The 6,944-nt window shown below is 44.5% G+C and overlaps 1 long non-coding RNA gene across 1 annotated transcript in view; it reads right to left on the bottom strand.

Annotated features, from left to right (window-relative positions):
- Positions 1-4,932: 4,932 nt before the first annotated feature.
- Positions 4,933-6,944, bottom strand: part of LOC117958306 — a 16,391-nt gene continuing 14,379 nt past the window's right edge. Inside the window, exons 2-4 of the long non-coding RNA XR_004659679.1 lie at positions 6,629-6,632; positions 5,827-5,829; positions 4,933-4,943 (exon numbers count right to left, since the gene is read on the bottom strand). This is a non-coding gene — a long non-coding RNA (uncharacterized LOC117958306). The remainder of the gene's footprint in view (positions 4,944-5,826; positions 5,830-6,628; positions 6,633-6,944) is intronic.

Below are 6,944 nucleotides of genomic sequence, written 5' to 3'. Positions count from 1 at the left end.
TAACACGCTTGGTCGTCTCCTTTAGCGTCATATAACACGCTTGGTCGTCTCCTTTAGCGTCATATAACACGCTTGGTATAAAAAAGTATTAATGTTTTCTTTCAGGTGAGTTTTGATTCCTTCGGGTTCTAAACACAAGGTACACATTCAGCGAGTCATATCACTGTCATGTCTTTCTTTTGGTTAGAAGTATATTTTTGGGTGCTAATACACATGGGCTAGTGGTGCACCCATAGACTTTGTATGTATGTATGTGTGTATAAATATATATATATACATATTAGCATTAGTAAGACTGAAACGGAAAGGGTAATACAAGTACCTAAACATTTGTACTTCAGTACAGTACTATGAGTAAATGTACTTAGTTAAATTCCACCACTGGAACTTGTTCACACACACACACACACACACCAGCGCTTTACTCAGCTGTAAAGTCAGCAGTGACTCATGTTTTAATGAAAGAACAAACACGCAGCAGGTGAATGACGTGTGGATGAAAAAAGACTGTGTGTGTGTGTGTGTGTGCGTGTGTGTGTGTCTGTGTGTGTCTGTGTGTGTGTGTGTGGCTCCAGACTCAGATTTGCAGCTCTGAGAGAGAGGAACACTTTTCCTTTGATGCTGTTGTCTTTGACGCCTCAGTTTTGGAAAGCTTTGTTTGATGAGAACAACAAATGGATTGTGTGTGTGCACTCGTGTGTGAATGTGTGTGTGAATGTGCCTTCTCTCCACTATGAAGAAAAGATAATGCACATGCGTGTGTGTGTGCTCATGTTCGTGCGCATGTGCACCATTTTGTGTGTGTGTGTGTGTGTGTGTGTGTGTGTAATTAAGGAAGGAATCAGTTTTGTGTCCAATCAGAACGCAGCAGCGTTTACCGAGCCTGACTGCTTCTCTCTGCTGACGAGCTTTGACTTCCTGTTCCACGAGCTCAGACTGAACCTGGTCTGAAGACCTGCTTTTAGTCTCAGGGGACCCGACTCCTCGGACACATTAATCCTTAATTTACGCCTCTCGGACAATTTAGAAACCACGTTTAAAACCTGCACACTTCTACATGTAACTTTAAACAATTGATTTTCCTCTTGGGTCCTCATCCTCCTCATTTCTTTACCTTTCCACTTCAGAATGTCTTCCTGTCTTTCTTCCTGTTGTTCTGACTCGATGACGCTGTCCGTGCGGGTCGCCCTCGTTGATGTCTCGAGGATAACTGAAGGCTGGACATCCTGTTGTGGTTTTAGACTCAGACAGGAGCCTGGTATCGATCTAGATCTCGGCAAGAAAGCAAATCTGTCGTTTTCAAAATAAAACTATTTCTTAAAGGTGATGCTGCAAACATTTCCACTGCAGCAGTCCAGTTAAAGTGACACAAAATGGGTTGTTGGTTGTATTTAGGATTTTATTTTCGTGTTTTTTAATACAGTACATTAGCACTTTGGTGATCTCAACCCTTGTGTTGTCTTCCCGTAAAAATTAAAAATCAACACTTTTGACGCTTGTTCTTAAGTTTTCTTCCTTTTTTCAATATTTGTCACTCTGACGTTTTAAACCCCACGTAAAACTAACTTATTAACTTTAGTTTTACAGTTATTTTTGCAATTTATGGTCAATAAAGCTAATTTTTAGGAAATTATACCTAATGTTTGAGTTAGAAAAGCAGAAATTAGGAATAATTTAGACTAAAATTAAAGGAATGGATGTTGATGATAATCACAGACTGGAATATGTCAACTTTTACTCAATACTATTTCAAAAACACTTCCATTTGTTTTACAATGCTATAAAATTGAATAAGATGCCCCAAAATTAATGAAAGTAGAGATTTTTACTTGGCAAAGAGCGTTGGGTGGAATCAATCATGTTATTTTGGGGAATTAAAAAGAACATTGATATAGGACGATATGAGGACTAAATGTGGGCAACATGAAGACAACATGAGGACTAAATGAGGACTAAATGTGGGCAACATGAGGACTAAATGACTCCTATTATGGTTGTGCATTAGCAGGCTAAATCCACAAGATGGCGATAGACATCATGATGTGCCTGTAGATGTTTTGAAGGAGCCGCGGAGAGACAACCCTCGCCCAGCATTCATCTTTCAGACATCTTAAGGAGAGATTGAAGGGATTTCTCAAGCTGTGTCGTGAAATGAAAGGAGCAATCGCAGCAGTTAACGGGATAAGATCTGCACCTGTGTATGCTAATGAGCCGTAATGACATCCATTTTCTTAATGTCACAGATAATGGAAAGAATTACTCATACATCAGTGTCTCTGCACACTTCATTCTGCACGCTTGATTTGCCCGTTTGACTCGTTTTAGCAGATCTTATAGCGATGAATGACTCTGAAAAGCTGATTAGAGGAAGCGTACAGTACAGCCGAGTCTAATTGCAACAGGCTCGATAGGTGTTGCAGACTTCTGAGAGATGCACCTGCAGTTCCTACAACAACAACAACAACCTCTGCTAGATTTTGAATGATCACCTGACATCCCGGTCCGGATGACGCGGTTTCCTCGGTGAAATCCCACCTGCAGCGTCTCGCCGCCTCTTTCTCTCGTCCTCATTAGTGTGGGCAGCGCAACTCGCTCCGTTAGTCGGCTGCGAATGTTAATTCTCTCTTCGCCTTCGCTTTCCAATCACTGGCTTTTTCTGGTGATTTCATTTTCAACCAGCATGCTCGTTTTGGTTTTTGAAGGTAAACGTGATCAGTGTGAACAAAAACTGAGGGTTTACAGACTGTGGCAGAAAGCCGCAAAGAGTGGAAAAAGCACCATAGAGGACAGAATAAGTGATATTTCATCGAGAGTGATCATATTCTGCCTTGTCTGCAAATATCAGAGTGCATTAAGCCTGGAGATCCAGACCCAAATCCAAAAGATTAAGTGTGCATTTGAAAATCTTACTGCACGCAAGTGGATAACGCTACGACCAATCACAACACACGGGGTGGGGGATGTATCCAGAGCCCCAAACGCTTAGCAACCAGCGGAGGTAACTGCTAGATTACATTGTCGTCATCTGTTCAACTTTACTCAGCGAGTCCCTACGACATCGAGTAATGCTTCTCATTAACTATGCAATTGTAGCCAAGCTGCTCCAATCAAATCTTGGTAGTTGGTGTAGGCGGGGCCAGAGGCAAGCTGCACCAATCACATCGGTGTATCTGATGTAGGCGGGGCCAGAGGCCAGCTGCCCCAATCACATCATTACTTTGCATAATGTTTCTTTTGGGCAATTTTCAAAGTGCAATAAAGATTATCTATCTTTATTGCACTTTGAAAAGTGCCCAAAAGAAACATAGATAGATAGATAGATAGATAGACAGATATGTATTCATTGTAAAATAAAAAAACAATTGCACACAACATAAGATAAAAAAGTAAAAACACAGATGTTTAATTTACTATTTACAGTACTGTAGTGGATATGTTGTGATCTTTTTTTACAGTAATGCTTAGACTACTGTGATTTTTGTCATGTCGACGCGGTTGTAATGTGACTTTGCAGCATTCGACTGTATAAGATAAGATAAGATGAAATCTAAAGGAAATAACTTGAGATTTTACAGTTGTTGTTTACAGTGTGTGCAACTTCCTTAATGGAGGACCTAGGCTAGTCAGCGCCTTGCCTCCAAACTGTCAGAAATAACAGATGAGCCGGACCCCAGCACCTGCTTTCAGAACCAGGTCCCGTACCCCTGCAGACAGCAGACAACAAGGAGCGGGCTGGATTTTGAGATTCGAGTGGGAACGCTCGGTCGTCTGGCTCTTATAGATTTTCTGTAGTGCTTCTTTCTGCTTGTCGACTCATATGCCAGCTGCCTCCGCACGGCACCGGCGAGAATATCAATCAGGGCCTGCAACCACGTCTGAGGATTAACTAAATTGTTGAAACAACTTGATGTGATCAACTAATCACTCCACTGTAGGGTGACCAGACGTCCCCGGTTTTGGTGACCTGTCCCCGGCTGGATCTGTCCCCGGATCTGTCTCCGATTTCACTGTGACTGACAGACCCGATATTGTAATGAAAGAAAGAAAACACCGAGCAAACGGAGCCGATAGTCGCTCCAGACGAGCTCAGAGATGTTTTAGAAAGCCGTGTTTTACGATGCTAAAACCACTGGTTATTTACGTGGAGTCTGGTGAGTTTAGCCAACGCAATTTCGCGGACTTTCATGTTTTTAAAAAAGGATCTTAATCTTTAACGGAAAGGTTTTAACGATGCGAAAATAAGCCGACCTCCAGCAAGTTGCTGAGCTAGCGGCTCGCTGGGTCTGACGTTAGCAGCCCTCTGGGTCCAACGTTAGCCCGTTCTCTGGGTCTGACGTTAGCGGCTCGCTGGGTCTGACGTTAGCAGCCCTCTGGGTCCAACGTTAGCCCGTTCTCTGGGTCTGACGTTAGCGGCTCGCTGGGTCTGACGTTAGCAGCCCTCTGGGTCCAACGTTAGCCCGTTCTCTGGGTCTGACGTTAGCGGCTCGCTGGGTCTGACGTTAGCAGCCCTCTGGGTCTGATGTTAGCCCGTTCTCTGGGTCTAACGTTAGCGGCTTGCTGGGTCTGACGTTAGCAGCCCTCTGGGTCTGACGTTAGCCCGTTCTCTGGGTCTGACGTTAGCGGCCCGCTGACCCAGGACTGCTGGGTCTAACGCTAGCGGCTCGCTGGGTCTGACGTTAGCCCGTTCTCTGGGTCTGACGTTAGCGGCCCGCTGACCCAGTACTGCTGGGTCTAACGTTAGCGGTCCGCTCTCCAACATGCGCTCTCCTTCCACAGTTTAAGGCCCCACTGACACGCTTTTGTCACTATGACAACTAACAGCAATCAAACTACCACTGGAGACGGTTCATTGGCCTTTCTATCCCTCTTACTTCTATGAAGAAGCAGTTTGGGCTGCATGCTTGCATGAAAGGTGCTTTAGAAAGAAATACAAGTAAAAGTTCCTGCTCCTCGCTGCTCTGCCTCTTCTTTTCCTTGCTTTCCTCTTTACATGATAAACACACACACACACACACACAAGCACGGTTACCAGATGTCAGCTCAATATTAATTTAGTTAAGTTATAATTGTTCAGGCAGAACTACAGGCTGACTCGATGAAAATGCACATAACCGTGAGTTATTGATTTTGTGTTATGTGCAGCGGGTGTGAAATAAATTGAAATTGTTACTATGGCATCAAGCAAAGTGTGCAGCGCCAACAGGAACATAATGTGGACGCTTAAATCGTCCTTCTAACATGACTGGCAATTACAGACGGCCGTTGAAGAAGCAGGACGATTCAATCAGGCGAAGTTGCGACTCCCATCCAGGGGTGGAGCCGGGTTAATTAGTAGACTTGGCTTTAACCAACCGTGCAGGATGCTGAATGGTTGAAGGATAACGCTTGTTTAGGTACACGGGCACAGTGTCCACAGATAATGTCTTCATTAACTATTGATGCACTCAAACACACAAAGGCCCTGTATCTCCTCCAGCTTCATGCTGCATTCCCTCCCCCTCTTCTCCTCTCACTCCGTCTCTTCTCCTTTATCTGAGTACAGGGGAAAACCTGCAGTCTAAAATGGGGATTATATATTTGGGTTAAGGTAACACCCCGGTTACTCAAACCGGAGTTCTCACACCCCGGTTACCAGACCTAGATAACTTATCCAGTAAACGGGGCATTCGTGCACGTGTACCTCGTGGACTGTAAAACTATAGGACGCATTGGACCGGATTGGGGACTATTGGGACGAATCTTCCTGGTCTGAGAAGTGAAGAATGAGCTTGTTGAAGCTGCGTTCTCTGTGACGTCCAGCAGGGGGCGACGCCAGCGGCTCCAAACAGACTATTTCTATAGAAGTCTAGGAGACAATGAGCCGACTTCTCACTGGATTCATTATGAGTTGATGGTCTCAATTGCTAGCTTCAAGTCTTCTTCGACACAGATTCAAGACTCAAGATTTCTTTACTGTCATACCACAGTCCGCTGTAGTAAGTTACGGTCAGTGCAAAGTTCGCGGCTTTAAAGAATACAGCACAGGAACAATTAAACACACCGTGGAAAAGTTGAGTTATATGTTATATGAATGAAAATAACTAAATGCTTAAATGCTTATATGGGGGTGCAGAGCATGCAGAGTGATGAAGCACGATGTTCGTTTAGTAAATTACGGCCCCATTTATTTTAAAACAGACGATAAAGCAAGGGACGCTTCAGGACCTGTCAGTTAGGACAGAGGCTTAGCGATGCTAACCATGCTAACACTGGACATTAAAATTAGGTGTTTTTGGGGTATTTTTCATTTTAATCTGTGTGTTTTCACTTCAGCAAAGTTAACAAAGGAACATTTTAGTCGCCTAGAAATGCCTCATTCAGTGTTCTGCCAACCAAGCTAGTTAGCTACACCGAGCATCAGCTCGTAATTTAAGGGAATATTTGTAGATTTCCCGCTCTGACGTTCATTTTTACCCATTTCCGCTGAATGTCTCGCCTCCGAAAGGAAGAACATCGGCAGCTGTCCCTCCTTTAGCGTTTAGCTCAGTGCCGTTTTTCTCTGTTTTCTCTGTTGGTTTTGACACAAATGAAGTGGAAGAAAAAGCCTGATTCCCACCAGCTGCAGCTGCGTTGGCACAGCGCCACCTACTGTCCTGGAGGTGGAGTTACTCTCCTCATTCTTCCCGGCAGAACATGGTAAGACCAAACCCTGGTTACTGCTGTGCATGTAAACACACTTTCTGGGCATCGCCTCCTCCTCCACCCCTCCACCCACTCAGCTTTTCACCACTGCACCCTCCTCTCTCTTTCCTCTCCCCTCACCATCCCTTTCTGCCTGGTATTCCCTCTTTCTTTCTCTCTCTGTCTTTCAATTGAACATAAGCTCAAGGTACACACTGCTTGCCCCCCCCCACCACCACCACCACCTCCCTCCCCCCCTCACAACCCTTCACTCCTTGCATTAT

Source organism: Etheostoma cragini, chromosome 15, assembly GCF_013103735.1.
Source record: "Etheostoma cragini isolate CJK2018 chromosome 15, CSU_Ecrag_1.0, whole genome shotgun sequence".
Taxonomy (NCBI): domain Eukaryota; kingdom Metazoa; phylum Chordata; class Actinopteri; order Perciformes; family Percidae; genus Etheostoma; species Etheostoma cragini.
Note: the sequence above shows the minus strand (reverse complement) of the source record. Positions and strands in the feature narration are given on the sequence as shown.